Genomic DNA, 14,986 nt, shown 5'->3' on the forward strand with positions numbered 1-14,986 from the left:
TAAACGTCTGGATAGGGGAAATTCTTAAGGGTACAACAATGACCTGTTCAAAGAAGCAATCTGACCGAACGACCAAAGGAGGAACGTCAAAGTGTCACGCTGCATCCACTGCGCGATCTAAAAGGAATCAGGATCATCCCCGACGAGGCAGATAGTAGCTAAACAGTTAATACTTAGCAGATGTTAATACTTAACAGATAAACGTTCACAGAAATAATTGGGAATACCCAATATTAGGCATAGTCGACCTTAGCGAAGATTATCCGCACGATTTTCAACCATTAGGTAAATCATTTGACCTGGATCGGTGTGACGAATCAAGAATGACATGCAAATCGTTGCTGCGAACGTGCACGATTTTTTTCCTCCGAAATTCATAAATGGACATCGCTTTTGTTGTTTATATGTTTGTATCGTGTACACGTTATACGGTAGAGGAAAAAAGAAAATTAAACGTTGAGGGCCACGTATATGTTGTAGGCTATCCGGTGAAAAATGATAAAAAATTTGCAATAAACACGACAAGCAAATTCAACGAACCAGTGACACAATAATTGATTCGGTTCTTTTCACGATAAAATGCGAATTTCAGCCGGGACAACTGTATCCCGTACAGTAATTTACTGGGGGTCGATATGTGCGATATTTAGAAATGAACTGATAATTAATGTTTATCCGGATACGCTCTTTAAAATCCCGGTCTTGGATTTTCCTTCATTTTAAATCTTCGTTTCTAAATAACATAATTTTGCTGGCAAGGGAGAAGGAGAATGCTTAATTGGAAGGGATATGTATTATTATTAAATGGGGTTGATAGAGAAGGATATAAGGATAAGGTTATAAGGATGTCAAAGTATAGGGATGTAGGGACATAGGTATAAGGTTATAGGTTAGGTTATGTGAACAGCAGATTAGAGGTTATGTATCTTAAATTATCTAAATCACCCAACTTTTCAAATTTCCAAACAATTTCTTTAAATTTTAAAAATCCCCAAATTATCCAAACACCCCAAATTTTCGATCTCCCGATTTCCACCCTGAAACACTCTGAAGCATCCAGACGTCCACTCTGAAGCACCCAGAAAAAATTAAAGTGTATCATCGACCGGGTCTACCAAAAATAGGGGTGATAACTCGTGGGTGTAATTGTTATATCATGGATCTGAGCAGGGTGAGTCGAATAAAGAAGGAGGGTGGCGAGGAGGGAAGGGACAGGAAAGAGATGAGGAAGGCATGCGAGGTGACGTTCTACAATAGGCAACATTAAATCTGCAAAAGAGAGGAGATTCTCTCCCGCGCGACGGGGCGAGGGGTGGTACGGGGGTGGAATCGGTCGTAAAGGAAGCAGATACAATTCACAATAGACTCGGCGAACCGGCTCGAAGATCAAACGCCACCCCCTGCAAGAACTACCGACGCCCATAACCGGCGCGAGACTGTCGAAAGTTCGGATCGTATTCGTTTGTTGCTGGACGAGGACATCGCGAAATATGCTAACTGGTTGGCGACGGTACAAAAATTGCGAACCTTTTCTGTACAGAGGTGTACCGGACCGTTGTATTTTGTTACCTGAATGGGCGGGGAAAATTATTTTGGCAGTTTAATTCGAACGAATGCAAAAGGGTTTCTTTCCATTTTGTCATTTTTCATAGGTTTCTTCGTCTCGTTGATTTCGCTGATCGTTTTTGAAAATGATTTATGAAACATGGTTGTATTTGAAATTTCGGTGATTTAACCCTCTATTATGTGCTACATAAATAATTGCCACATGTTCTTGTATATTGTCAAATGTAAATGGCAAAGTAATTAATAAAATAATTAATAAAAATTAATAAGAGGGTACCTACGTGTTTGATAGTGGTTTATCTCGATAACAATGAGGATGTAAAAATATTCAGATGCATCAAATATACTTTGTACGTATCTAGGAGATACAAGTCTATGTGGACAGCTGTGAAATCTGAATGAGTTTAGCTTGATAGCAACGAGGAAAAATATTTTCAGATGTATGAAATATACTTTGCACGTATCGAAGAAATACAGGTCTAGAGGACATCTGAAATCTGAATGAGCGTCCTCGAGAATAATTTCCTTTATTGTTACAAGAAATTGGGTCTGCAATTTTAATACGGAATCTCGTTTGACAGATTTCAATCGCAATAATGAAATTCGTTAAGTACTTGAGCGACGGTTGTGTCGAACGCGTTAACATTTCTTAATAAGAAAACGATATCAATATTGATGACAAAGAGGGTAATGAATGAGCAGCGAGGATATTGAGTCGATGCTAAAAAGGCAGCGGTAATTGCAGCGACGAACAAATGAACGTGTTTTTTGCCATCGCGAAACGAGAAACAGAGACAGAAGAAGAATTGCCAAGAAGCGTTTATCCATGCGTCGCGTTGCAATTCAGTTTATTGGAGCGTGTAAAAACAACGAGATAATACGAGCCTCAAATTGGCGCGCGTCCTTTCTTTTAACGAAAAGGGGGAACGAGTTTAGCGTGGATTCTATAAGGGAAGTCACCGTATCAAGGACACAGTTATTATCCCCCGGGGGCACCGGCCGTATTGTTGAATCCCAGCGAATGAACCGGAGAACCATTGAATTTTATGAGACAAACGAGCCAAAGACTGCATATTTAAGCAATCGACGTGGACGGAATCAAATGAAATCGGACGGAAGTGTACAGAAATCAATCGGCAGTTTCGAACGTTTAATCTTGCAATTATTCCGTTGTTCTTTCCATTTCGAATTCATTCTGTTTTTTCCATCGACAACTTTTGTGAATGTTACTACCACGGTTATGCGTTGTATCACGGATTATGTCATGTTATCTCTACGCGAGGTATCGTTGCGAGTTGCATCTAGCAAGCACGATTTTCGTACGGGGTAGATATTCACCACGTATGGCATCATCAGTCGTTTCATTTCCTATGTGCAGTATTATCACGCATTAAATGCACTAAGGGGAATGATCATCAAGCAATGGATTTATCACACATAATGTTATCATGCGTTAGATTTATCACGGGTGGTATAACCACATGTAGTACCGCTATATTTTGGATACACCACGCGTAGAATTACCACGTGTAGAATTACCACGCGTAGAATTACCACACGTAGGATTATCACGCGTAGAATCACCACGCGTTAAATGTACCATGCGTGGAATTGCCAAGCATTAGATTCACCACGCGTAGTATTACCACGCGTAGAACCACCACGAGTCGAATTACCACGCATAGGTTCACCACGCGTTAGACGTACCATGCGTGGAATCGCTGCGCGTTAGATTCACCACGCGTAGAATCACCAGGCGTAGTACCACCATGCGTAGAATCACCACGCGTTAGATGTACCATGCGTGGAATCGACACGCATTAGATTTACCATACGTGGAATAGCCACGCATTAGATTTACCACGCATTAGATGTACCATGCGTGGAATAGCCACGCATTAGATTTACCATGCGTAGTACCACCACGCGTAGAATCGCCACGAGTAGAATCACCACGCGTAGAATCACCCCACGCGTAGTACCACCATGCGTAGAATCACCACGCGTTAGATGTACCATGCGTGGAATCGCCACGCATTAGATTCACCATGCGTGGAATAGCCACGCATTAGATTTACCACGTGTTAGATGTACAATGCGTGGAATAGCCACGCATTAGATTTACCATGCGTAGTACCACCACGCGTAGAATCACCACGTGTAGAATCACCACGCGTAGAATCACCACGCATAGAATTAGCACACATTAGACTCTTCACGCGTTAGATTAACCACACATGACATTGCACCATATTCTCATCATGCATAATATCACAACACATGTTCTCCTCATTCAATACACCACGCATAATACCAAAACACATGATACCACTATACCCAATCCATCAGTAACCCAAATCACCCTAAATCACCTCAATATCAAAGACACAACACTAAAAAACCCCCAACTTTTGTTCTTCCTTACAAAGCGAAAGAAGACCAGAAAGAGTGGTATAAGACGCAAAACAACTGCATCCTTTTCGAAAACTATCCTCTTTCCTTTTTTGTTAACGCCCGGATCCTTTTCAAGCGATAACAACGCGGTCGAGCAGCCACGAAGAGGTCGGTGGTCGGGGGTGGACGCTCTTTCGTGGTTGTATATCAGGGGCGTCGCGTTATTGGCCCCTGAGGCGCCACCGGGCTTTGTCGGGTGGCACGCCGCGTACCGGATAAACCGAGACCGAAGAACCGCTGACTTTTATGGGATAAACGAGGTAAAGACTACCTCTGCTTCTCTGTGTGGTCGCATCCGACCACACGCGAACACCCGCGTGCATACACACTGCGAACCACGTTTGTACACCGAGTACAAATGAAAGGGTGGAAGCAAGACGGGGTTAAGAAGATCTAAGATCTAATCTTCTGTACTCACAAGTGAACATTCTTCGTCATTCGTGATCTTTGTAGTGGAATTTGAAGCTAATTTTTTTAATAAAATATTTCTGTACAAGTATGAGGGATGTAGATAATTAAATTACGGGTTTTATACTTGATATTCTAAATTCATCTTTTGACCTGAAGTCAAATATTTTCTTCTGTTACGTTTATTTCATGTTCAGATTATAAATGTTATAGCACAGTTGAAGATAGTAAAACTATCATAGTAAAATTAATACAAATTGTAAATGATAAATTTAGATTATGAGATGTTATGATAAAAGGTTGAAAGAAAGGCGTCGGTATTTCGCAGGAATCGAGGGTGTCGACGAGACAGAGGGTAAGATTAAAATGTACCGGCAAACCGCATAGATAGATAGATCGACAAAAAGGAAGGATAGAAAGCTGGAGACGGTGACTACGCCTGTGCTAAATAAACTAACCCCCGAGGGGCAGAGGGAAGGCACAGTGGAGACAGAGGGGGTGGTTACTGCGCACCCCGACGCGGCTGCCGGGATTTTATTAACTTCTGCACAAGGACGACGAGCCGCACGTTTCCCTCGAGTCAGACAGGGACAGAAAAGGCCGAGACCTCGGCTCCGACAAACAGCCAAATAAAGAGACAGTAATTATTGTGTTTGTGCCCGGTTTATTTCTTCGTTGGCCCGTGCCCTCGTCACTCACAGAATCTCTTCTTACCGTGCCATCAGCGGCCTCCTCTTTGGTCTGTTGCTTCTTAAAAAATCACCGCGATACTCTTTACAGTAAAGCAGCCCCCTAATTAACCTGGTGGAAATCGTATTTTCATCCTCGTTCTGGAATCACGTTTCCACGAGCCTCGTTAAAGATTCCGTCCGTGAAATTCTATCTCTTCTTTTAACTGTATTCAAAACCAAATTACTTTTATCGTACATCTGCTGCAGAAGTGCTAACTCTAGTAATGTGTATTTTTATTTCTGATGGTTAAAATTGTGTCGTTCTTGTTTAGTATTTAATATAGTAGTCTAAAGATTTTATCAAATTTGTGTTACTTTTGTATCTATTTGCTCAGCTGTGAAATTTGAAAAGTACAGCTTAACATAGACTCCTGGATGCAGATATATTTCCCTGAGGGAGTATACATGTTAACATATTGGTAGCGTCATATACTTTATGTCACTCTGAGGACTAATTTATTTGTGACACTATGTGGTGTATTTTAGTAAAATAATATATGAGCCTTTTCCTTTAATTGCAGAAGCGAACGTTCGTTTTTCCTATAATATATCCAGAAATGAAGTTCATCGGAAACAAGTTCGAATGTCCTATCAGCGGATCACAGTTAATTCGAGCGTTCGATGGCGCCAATTACCCTAACATCACCTGGTCCGTAACGAAGGTATGATATCGGTAGATCGGCCACGGAATGGTATAAACGAGTCGATCGAGGGCATAAAAGACATAGTCGTGTAATCGTGCAGGGATGAGTATAGGATAGAAGGAGGAGAGGACGGCATTGGAACATTCGGAAGTCCGATCAGGGCCATTGGCTTTGATCCGTTACCGTAGCACGTGGCTGAAAGCTCCCCAGATCCCGCCACCGGTCACCCCACCATGTCTCTCCTTCGAGACCCTGTATTCACGAGGAATTCCAAATGATCGCGAAATAACCGCTCACTTATATCAATTCACTGACTGCTCTTTATAAAGGCGCATTCACGCGTGCCATCCACGAACGATCCACCCCTACGCACGTTAAGGACCTCTATATTCTACTCTCTCTCGCTCTCTGTCGTCATTTCACCGGCTTCCTTTTTCGCATCCTTCTTCATTGGCCTCCTCGTTCCGCCTCGATCTCCTTCTCTAACCCACCGAACGATCAAACCCTCGATGGAGACCATCATACGCGTAACAGGGTGGCAACCCCCTTCTTTTTCACCACGGCTTTTAACGTCTGCCTCGAGAGCCGATCGGGAATTATCTTAGTCAATTAACTTGGACGCGCACCGCGCGTTCTCTCGATTATCGCGCGTTAATCGCTCGTTGAAAGGAGCTGAAAGAGAAGCAGCACTTTGTTTGCGACGTGTGCACGCCACGTTGGACGCAGATGAACGCCTGCCCCAAGGGGAGAAAACGATTGTCGGACGAGCATCTATTGGCTCGTATGGAATTCTCTTTTGCTCATTTTTACCGGGGAAACGATCATGTCCGGAATCGAGCTAATTTTAAGGTTAATGGCATGCTACTGACCGTGTCTACTTTCATAAATCTGGCTGTTATATAAAACTCTTGATGATCAGTTTTGCATGATATTTTGAGGAGGAAAAATTAAATCTTTTATAAGTACATGTACACATTACAAAATTTTATGGGCATGTACTTCAGGTTATTGTACTTCATGTGTACAATATGATTGATATGTATAATATTCAGATGTAAGTCTTTGTTAAATATGTCAGAATATGGAACAATGATCAAACTGTACATTGTCAGAATAATATGGAATTAAACGTCAGCAAAATGTTGAAGAACGATCGTGTTAATCAGACGTGAATAAAATATGAAAAGGATATTTGTATTGATCATATGATAGTATGTAGAAGAATGATGGAATAGAACGTAGAAGAATGATCGAATTAACGAAACATCGACACCGACGGAGAAACGAGACGATTACCCTATAGAGAGACGACCGGATAGATATCTGGCTGAAAATCGACGACGAGCGTAGAAGACGAGGAAATGATCGTCGCCGAAAGGATTTCTCCGGTGGATAACGGCGACGTTGGATCGGTCGGTGGCAGGATTCAGGAGACAATGGGCAGAAGGAACGAAGAGGAAATATAATTGAGCGATTTGAGACGTCGTCGAGGGAGAAAAAGAGGAGCGAACGAGTGGCGGATGACGAAGGAAGAAAAGGGGGTGGAGAGAGGACCGCCGCGATAAAGTATAATTATTTTCCGATAGAGTGGAAATTATTCGGGAACGAGCGACGAGTTATTGGCGATATTCATACTTTTATTAAACGGTTCTCTCTCCTTCTGCCATTCTCCATCTCCCCGTACCCCGTCCGATCCTCCGCCTACCCCTCTAGCTGGCACCCTTTTTCACTACGGTGCCGATCGGAGATGTATAGTCGGCACTCACGGCAAATTAAGCCCTCTGCTACTATTTTATCCCGCTGTTCTTCCGGTCGAGGATGCGCCCAGACCGTTGCCAATCGCTGAGAATGTAATTACCCCCTCCCACACCACCACCGTTTTTACCCGTGATGCGAATAACGATATGTCTACGGTGTAATCGCTTAAACAATCAGTTCCGACGATTTCACGGCGGTTTCGTAATCGTCACCGATACACAAGATTCGGGATATCAGTTCAGGAAATTTCATTAGATCTGGTTCGTTCGGTAACGGAGAGGGGCGAAGTGGAACGTGCCATCGGAATTGGGGACTCGAAAGTATTCAGAGAGTAACGAAGGAGGAACGACGCTTTTATTAACATCGATGACAAATCGGAGTGGTGCTTCAACAAAATTCTCTACGTATTATCCGCTACCGTGATTCCCTTATCGCCACCGATAAACTTCAAACACCTACGCGAAACAACTTCGAGATCGATAGTTCGACGGGGAACTTGTAACCTTTTCCTTATATCTATACCATTTTACTACACATATGAAAACTATGATTTACATATTAGCCTGATGTAAACAACGATGTAACATAGTTTTAATGTTGTCAATAATTTAATGTCATATCAATATGATTTTTTTATAGGAACAATATACATGTTAGATGAATGTACACGAAACCTACATGTTAGAAATATACATATGCACAAGAAATATAATTACTTATGCACGTTCGAGATACATGGTCGTTGACACCAGAGTACCTGTAACTATTAGCATCATTTATCCTAAAGTATTATGTAGTGTGTTAATATTCTACGTCTGGAATCGATCAAATGAATATTATACAAAATAAATAAAGTGTCTAAAAATGAGGTTTGTTAAAACTGATCTCTATACAGTTTATAAAAAATTGTCATGATTTGAACGAAGAAGAAAGGATATTCCCAAAGAAGTTCGATCACGAAAGCGACCGTTTCAGAAATAAACGAAACACCTGTCCCCGTGCATGTTAACCCCATCGTCTACCCGGCTTCCTTCCTGTCCCGTGCCATCTTACTTTATAAAAGCAGACGATCCTCGTCCTGCTGATGACACGTTGATAATGATACTCCGCAGCTATTCAAGAACGAGTAACATTGTTAACTTTGCAATAAAGCGGGGGTGATACCGTCAGGGAAGAGGACGGCGAGGACCGAGGCGAGGAGGGGTGGATGAAACATCGAGGAAGGGGTAGAAGGAGAAGAGTGGGCGGAAAGGGGTGGGGGGATAAAGCGACACACAGAAAGCGAGATCTCACCCATTGTAAGGTAAGGGATGATAATAGGTTGACATCTGCACTCAGCAGCCCCCGGTTCCAGCAGCTCGTTGGAAACGCAATTAATATTCGTAATTATGCCACATCCCTACCTACGCTCCACTTCTAACCCCTCCCCCTCCTCCCGCAACTCTCTCCGCTTTCTATCCGATGCTTCGTACTCTACGGTTACTTTCGTAGTCCGAAGAAACGGGGATTTAACGAGATAAGTTGCAATCGGGAAGGTATTAATTCTTTTTCATTTCGTTTCTCGACGATGCTCGCCGCGGAGGGACGATGAGGTGTATGCAAATTTTCCGATCCGATTAAAGGAAGGATCCTTGTAACGGGTGGAATACGGTGTACTGTTGATTTTATTGCTCTTTTTGTTGATAAGCTCCTTTTAATGTGTGCACTCATGAAATAATTTTAGATTCGGGCAACATACTTTTACTGTTCAAATTTCAGAATTCTTGAACTTTGTTGATTTGTGACATTGCAATTTTAGAATGGGAACTTTGAAAATTTAGAACTTAAGGACCTTAAGACTTAACAAAGTTTACAGTTTAAATATCTCGGAATTAGAGAAAATTGACACTAAAAAATTATGCAATGATAAGTTTTCAGTGATGCATCTGAGAGAATTAAGTTTTGTGTGGTTCAAGTTGAGTATATTTTTGGTGAATACACACGAGTCAAAAATGACTAATTGCAACGTTACAAGCTGCTCTGCGGTTCGCGTGTCCTCGCAAACAATAATAGAGTTGGGATTTATTTGCGGCATTGAGGTAACCCTCCATTCTTCCGCCCCACTAAAAACTGTCACGTTCAGCTTACCACCTGCTGTCCCTCCTAATTGCCATCGTGGAACAGGAGGAATCGATACGTCGAAGATCCTGACGATCGATCGACTCCATCTTGTGATATTAAAAAGCATAATGAAAAAGACGGATAAATAAAGGAGATAGCTTCGACCAGTATAGATAAACCTAATCTAACCTATTTAGTAATCTTAACCTCGCGACCTATCTGACAACAACCATGTTTTCTGGTCTAAAAAATTGTGTAGCTTTCATAAATTACTTTCGGCGGGGTTAGAAGAGAACAAAGGGAGATATAAGCAGCAGGGAAATTTGTGAAATTGGTCAAGTTGTGTATTTTTTTCAATCGCCGATTTGCAACACGCGCGTTTCTCGCCCGGCAATCCGGTCGGGCTCCAGAGGCGAAACACATAATTCCATACCTAAGAGGGACGCTCAATGGGACGGAAATTACGCAACGGAATTTGCGACTTCTCGTCCACCGAAAGCCCGCTGTCCAAATAGAAAATGGATTAAGAGCATCGAGGTACAGTTTCGAAGCTGAGTCGCAGATATTATCGGTAATAGCGCAATTATGATAATGGTGGGTAATTCTGCACAAAATTCAGATAGAGAGAAAGAGAGACGAAGCGGCGAAGTGACAGGGTGGCGGGGTTCGAGGAGGGGTTGGCAGAGGGATACGGGGGGAGGGTAGGAGCGAGGGAGAAGGAGACAGCCAGAGCGAACTGAGACTGCTAATGAAGGAAACAGTTAGATTCAAACGGCCTCCAATAATTATCCTGCCAGCCATCCATATTATAGTCTCGACAATGCACGAAATTGTTCACACTTCCCTTGACAGTACATCTAACGTTCCGTAGTTCCTGGATGCTGGATGCAAAGGGATGCTCCGACACAGAGACACGTTTCCCTGTGCACACCCCCTTCGATAGGGTCGACTCGTTTCGTTCGAATTGATAGTGTTCGACCAGGTGAAAAATTACGTTCGATAACAACAACCGTGCGTTTTACTTCTAAGGGAACGCTACCACGCATCCATTTACCCATTTCGTTTTTACTATCCTTTTAGGTTTCAATCAAAATGTCATGCACGAAGTACTCACTTATAGTAAAAATCATGAGAGAAGTACAAAATAGTGTGTTGGACCAATTCCTGATTCTAATGTTGGTCTACGGTACACGTCAAAATGGCGGGCTTTTAATTACGGAGATTATTAGCTTTTGTTAAAATGTTAGCTTTTTTTAATAATTTTGTATATATAAATATACATATCTACATTGATATGACTCAGCATTTGAAACAAGAAACTTGAAATAGTTGGAAGTCGATTTTCGAAACAATTCAGATTTTATAAAATTAAATTCGAAGAACGTAAGACAATATAAACGTAGGTAATTGCAAAATGTATAATCCTCTAACAGAAACGAGTAAATCTTCTTTCCATACTAACCGTATTAATCCTCGTCCTCCATTTAAAAACTCATTAAGCGTTCGTTGAACGTTGACCACTAAGAACGATTACGGTCACCTGCCTTTAATTGCTTGCAAGAAAGGGTTAATCTTCTAACAAGGCACGAGTTAATACGTCATTCAACTATCCACGTAAGAATGAATCTGTTAGAGTCTTACGTAGTCCGCGAACAATACGCTTTCAAATCATATTAATAGGTTTTAGAATTCCCGATGCGTGTTCAGGGCAAATATTCCTAGAAGCGATAGAGATACTGGAATCAGACGCAATAAGCTTCACAATTAATCCATTTGCTTCGTTACCTAATTCTCTTATCCAATAATTCGCCGCTTAAACATAGATGTTTGACGAGTTGACATTTCCGGGGATGGGATATTTTGACGCTTGTGTTGGTGACTTGTATCGGTGAATGTGATGGATTTTCCGGGAAAACGGCGATATACGGGATCTGAGAAGATCATTGGCTTTGGAATGTTTGGAAAATTTTCTGCTTTAAAATTTCGGGATTTGAAGACTTTCGGGACTTAGACTTTCGGAATTTGGGAATTGGAAAATTTTGAGTTGATGAGCTTTAGAAGTTTGGAACTTTAGAAGTTCAGTGATTTGAAATTTCGGGATTTTGGGAGATTAGAAATTTTTAGATTTTGGGGTTTAAGGTTTCGGAACTTTAGAAATTCAGTAATTTGAAACTTCGGAATTTTGGGAGGTTAGAAAATTAAAGATTTGGGGTTTTAGGATTTTGGAACATTAGAAATTCAGTAATTTGAAATTTCGGAAGTTTGAGAGATTAGAACATTTTAAATTTTGGGTTTCAAAATTTCGGAACTTTAGAAATTCAATAATTTGAAATTTCGGAATTTTGGGAGACTAGAAATTTAAAGATTTGGGGTTTCAATATTTCGGAACATTAAAAATTCAGTAATTTGAGATCTCAAAATTTTTGGAGTTCGAGGCTGCGGTTTTGGATTTGAGAACTTCAGAACTTAGTAATTTTAGGAATTTGAAACTCCTAAAATTATCCTGAGGTTTGCGAGTTCAGAATTTAAGAATGGATCCAAGAATTTTGGGCCAACAGAATTTTGTAAATTTGGAGTATAAGTCTTCCTCCGTTCATAAAATATCGCCATTTTATAGTAGAAATGCCCAGTATAGACATTACAACTGGTAGACGATAAGCTACTTTGTCGAATGAAACGAAATCGTCACGACGATTGCACAGGTTTATTTATCCAGCAAGAATTCGCGTGTATCGCCGGAATGGTACGCACCCTCAACACGGGGTGGTGGCGTTATTGGTATTAAGCCGTTTCCAAATCCAACGTGCATGCAGCAGACTCGTGATTGCGGACCTCTTAGGAAATATAATCAGACCAATGAATGCACGTCGAACGATCGTTAGACACGTAAATTCATGTCATCGGGGTTTAAACCTCCGAAGCCAGACACGGCGTTCCGCGTTGATGTGTTGATATTAGTAGAGCTAATTTGATAGTTTAATCAATTTCCGTAAGCCGACGGGAGTTTAATGGTGATGTCATCATTTTCAACGGGGTACAATGGGGTTAATCTCGCTCGACGAGCTAATATTCGGAGAGTTAACAGAGTTTCAAATGCAGGCAGGGCCGTCATTTGCTCGCATCCGCTTGCGAGAATGTGCCGCGTTCGGTTAGACAAAGAAAAATCGCTCGCGGGTTCGATCATCGTCTCGTTTCACGATACACATCGATCAATTCCAATAATTCAACACTACTATCGGTATCGAAGGATATATCAAAAATATGTACTGAATAAAATGCAAAAAATAGGGATTCCATGAAAACTTTTTCCTCGTATGTTTTACAGGCGTAACTAGGATTTTTTTTAGGCGAACTGGGTACCCTGGAATTACTGAGTTTGAGATATAGGAATTTGGGGATTTTTGGGATTTGACGAACGGGAATTTGGGAATTTAGAGATTTAGAGATTTGGGAATTTTTGGGATTTAACGAATGGTAATTTGGGGATTGGGGGATTTGGGGATTTGGGGATTTGGGGATTTGGGGATTTGGGGATTTGGAGATTTGGGAATTTGGAAATTTGGGAATTTGGGAATTTGGGAATTTGAGAATTTGGGGATTTGGGAATTTCGAGAACTGGAAAATTGGGAAATTGGGGATTTTGGAATTTGAGGATTTGGAGATTTGGGGATTAGGGGATTTGGAGATTTGGAGATTTGGAGATTTGGAGATTTAGAGAACTGGAAATTTGGAAATTTGGGGATTTGGGGATTTGGGGTTTTGGAGAATTAGGAATTTGGGAATTTGGGAATTTAGAAATTTGGAAAACTGGAAAATTGGAAATTTGGGGATTTGGGGATTTGGGAATTTGGGAATTTGGGAATTTGGGAATTTGGGGATTTGGAGAATTGGGGATTTGGGGACTTGGAACATTGGAAGTTTGAGAATGTGGACATTTAGAGATTTAGGGATTTGGGGATTTGGGGATTTGGGGATTTGGGGATTTGGGGACTTAGGAATTTAGGGATTTAGAAATTTAGGGATTTAGGGATTAAAGAACTTAGGGATTTGGGAATTTGAAGATTTGACGATTTGAATACTTTCAAATTTGCAAATTTCAGGACTTAGAAAAGTAGAGATTTGTAATCTTGGAAATTTGAGGATCTGGGGACTTGGGATGTGACAATTTGAGGATTTGAGAATTTGAGGGTTTGGAAATATGAGAACTTGTGAATTTTTATATCTGAAAGATTGAAAATTTTGAAAGTTAGAAAATAGATTTTAAAATTCTAAATTTGTAATACAAGCGATACTCTATATTCCTATTTGAGTATTTGGGGATGTGACAATTTTAGAACTTGAGGATTTGAAGATATAAAAACTTGCAAATTATTGATATTTAAGAGATCGAAAATTTTGAAATGTAGTTTAGAAATCTGAAAATTTTGAAACTGAAAATTTGGAAGTTGTGAATCTAGGAAATAGATTTTGAAATTCTAAATTTGTAACACAAGCTATACTCTATATTCCCATATCCCAAGTTCGAAACCCTATTTTGAGTCCTGCATTCATGCCAATGTCCACTCGATCACAACTGAGGGCTCGAGTTATTCCGTCCTCGTTCAAAAAGGGCGCCTATCCATAGAGCACGAATTTTTTTTAAATAATATTTCTCCATAACTGATAATTTTAAATTAACCTCTCGTTGACAGCACTTTCCACGAAAATTTATACGATGACACTGTATGAATGCTAGAAAAAGAGATATCGTAGAGTAGAATATCGTAGGTTAAAAAACAGCGGGCGTTTTGTAGCGATACAACATGATCATTAAACGCGAAAAACCAAAAAGAAGAGACGAAAGAAGAAACGAAAAGCCAAAGAGGTACGGTGAAAGGTAAAGAGAAATCAATGCGTAATGCCGGTATCGACGATCGTATAAATGAAAAGTCAGCAGGATGCCAAACGGGGGCTCGTTTGCAAAACGGACGATAAAGAATTCCCATACGATACACGGTTCGCCTCGTGAGCCCAGGGAAAAAAAAATCAAGCGCGGATAGGAGAGAGAGACCACGGGGGATGGGGGTAGCAGCCAGAAGAGAGGGATGCTGGATTACCACCGGCGGAATTAAAGATTCACAGGCGTGTTTCGCAGTTTTCGTTCGAGCGGCCCTGCATGCGAATCCCCGAGCGGGCATATTAGGTGGAGGCACGCAGTTAGGCAATAACCGCTGTCAATAGAACCCGGCCTCTCCTCCTCTCCTGGAGTGGCCCCCACTCGAAAATGCTACTCGCTAAATTAGGTAGGTTATATGGGCTTCGTTTCATTTGCGAGCAAACTTTAAT

This window comes from Megachile rotundata, chromosome 9, assembly GCF_050947335.1.
Source record: "Megachile rotundata isolate GNS110a chromosome 9, iyMegRotu1, whole genome shotgun sequence".
Taxonomy (NCBI): domain Eukaryota; kingdom Metazoa; phylum Arthropoda; class Insecta; order Hymenoptera; family Megachilidae; genus Megachile; species Megachile rotundata.